Source organism: Nannospalax galili, unplaced genomic scaffold, assembly GCF_000622305.1.
Source record: "Nannospalax galili isolate Female #2095 unplaced genomic scaffold, S.galili_v1.0 scaffold222, whole genome shotgun sequence".
In the NCBI taxonomy this organism is placed as follows: Eukaryota; Metazoa; Chordata; class Mammalia; order Rodentia; family Spalacidae; genus Nannospalax; species Nannospalax galili.
This window is the reverse complement of record NW_008348213.1, coordinates 576,170-579,087: the sequence shown is the minus strand read 5'-3', so window position 1 is coordinate 579,087 and position 2,918 is coordinate 576,170.

The window sequence follows — 2,918 nt, the reverse complement described above, 5'->3', positions numbered from 1 at the left end:
AGTTTTCTCCTAAATTGTCATGAGAATTTTATTATCTGACTGAGAGAATATTTACATTGTTATTAGCAAATAATTTAGTATATTAGTTTTCATGATTTTTCACTAGTGAAGCTAATCGAAACAGAATGGTTAACTAAAGTAGACTGTATCTGGAGATTAAGGGAGAAACTTTTGGAAAGCAGAAACAGCATGAAACTGTTTGTACAGACAACCTTCGAGTATGTCTATTATTGTAGAACTCATTGCCCAAATATCATCTTCTAAAAATTTCTCAAGCTAAGACTGTCAATATTTGTTATAACTTTGAACATTAGAATTGTAAATAAAGCATATGAAACTAATTAAATCCAACAAAAGCTTGAAATTTTGTTTTATAAACAATGCATCCTATCTGATGTTTGTGTCTTTGAGGGACCAAGCTGGTGAGAATATTTCCAGATACATCCAGAAGAATGGAAACAGTGTTGCATTTGTAGCCTAAGGCAAGGGATCTGTGTTTGTTACTGGGCTTCAAATGCCCTGATCTGATGGCTATGTAAGCCTTTCTGAGCTTTATTATTAGTTTCTTAACCAATAATGCAGAGGAAATAACAGTGGCAGTGTTTATTTTACAAGGTGATTACACCCTTGTTAGGAGAGTGGTATGGAAATACTCTTAGTTATTTTTTTCAATTGAACATATCTTTAAATTTTTAACTAATAAACCTATATACAAGCCTATATTTAGCACCACATTTAGCGCTTAGCAAATGACTATAACTTCTACTAGTTTTAAATGTTACTGTGTCTATGAACACAAACGTTCTAAATATAAGAGACACAAATATTAGTGTCTCTTAGAACTCTGAACACCGAGATTCACATTATTTACATTACTCTAGGTACACTAGATTGCTTTTATGCTATGGTTCCAAGAATTTTATCTCCATCAGTTGCCCATTTGGATTTTACTGGCTATACATACCTGCCCATAGGTACTCATCAATACAATTCACACCCCAGGAAGATGAATGAGTGGTGTCTAATAGCTTCTCAAGTAAAAATATTTCTCAAGTAATTATTTTACTGGAATCTACCCTCTAGCTTATCTCCAGTGCTCTATCCTATTTTGTATTTTCCTCCAGGACACCTATGCTTATCTGTATAGGCAATATAGTTTGCTGTCTCCTTTTTTCAAAATAGTGCTTATGACTTTGAATCTTCTAGGGATAAAGATTACTAAAAATTTGTGCCAGGAATGCAATTGCCTAACAGGACATGTATCCAAAATTCAGAGGTGAATGTTTATGAATTCAAGTCCAGCCAAGAGAATGATGGATATAAGAAATCTACTATCATCTAGAAAACCAGCTTTGGCAATCATGAAAATACTTGTGAATGGGAGAGAATATGGCACTTCTGTGAATGATTGTCTACCAACGCCCATCAACTCTGCAATTCTCAGGTACTTCTGTAATGTCTAGGAGAAAGTTCTGTGCATCAGAATGAGTTTGGCATCAGAAATATTGCCATAAATTTTCTGGAGTCAGAGAAGCTTGAAGTTAAAAATAGAATCATATATGCAAACTCTTCCATGTACATAACATTTCCATTTATTTCACTACAGGAAAATTTGACATGTGTTTCACCAATAACATCTCACATGTATGCATTTGCATTGTAGGTAATTATTTATCTGTGTTTTTCTTTTATCTGTGGATTTGTTGAAGATTTAAAGAAATAAGATATAGTAAATTGGAGAAATTTACTATAATACTTTAATTTTTTTCTAGGTAAAGTCAAAGAGAATTTTAGCCTGTAAGCCCTAATATTGTCCTTCAATAGCTATATGGTGCCTAACAGTGAATTGTTCTGGAACTCAACCAGAATCCTAGCTCCATCAGTTGCTAACTTTATATTCCAGCTGCAACTAATTGGCATACAGAAATATTGTGTGTATTAGAGTAAAGAGATATACTTTCCTAGATTGATTTCTATTGCTGTGATAAAAAGACTAACCAAAGACTAACCTCCTTGGGGAGGAAAAATTTTATTTGGGCTTACAGCTCATCAACAAGGGGAGCCGAGGCAAGAACCCAGGGCTGAAATTCAGGGCAGGAACTGATACACAGAACACAGGAATGCTGCTTACTGACTTTCTGTCAGTAAGCTGAGACCTGATTTCTCACTCAGCCCTGGACCACATACTGTAGGGGTAGCAATTCTCATAGTAGGCTGGGTCCTACTATGACAGAGGAATGCCCCCAATTGTGGTTCCCATTTCCCAGGTGCCTCAAGTTGACAACTGAAGCTATTTAGCACCTATACTCTGATAATAGGAGGGTGTGGAGAACAACAGGTACAAAATAGAATGAGAGAAAAGTGACTGGACTAAGGGTACAAATGTATAGTAAGGAGATGAGTTGGAATCTGTGAGAATTTAGGCATCTGCAGCTGCTGTAGTGGAAGGGGTAATTGGTTTATGGAGAAGTCTGTGAAATATGGTTGGTTTTCTATTGGTGTGGCTTTACTGAGATTTCAGTGACGTATCTAGCTCTGCTATTGGACTCAAGTGACCAGTAACACCAAATCTCAGATTAAATTCGGACAAATATGAAGTCTCTGCATGTCAATCAGTAGGGTGCTTGGAAGTAAAATGATTGCTGATGCACTTTGTCCCCAAATTATAACTAGTATCTCTTGTGAATTATCCTAATTGGAACCACTGTGATAAATGAATCCTGAGAAATGAAATTCAAAGATGGCTAGGTTGAGAAGAGATGAAACAGCAATTGTGACCTTACGTAGATTACCTAAGCTCTCCAGTATTTGTTTTTTTTTTTTTTTTCTTTTGTAAGAGAGAAGACAGTAATGGTAACTGCACTATGACGTTGTTCTAAGGATTACACAACGTGCTTTATGTAATGAACTTTAAACAG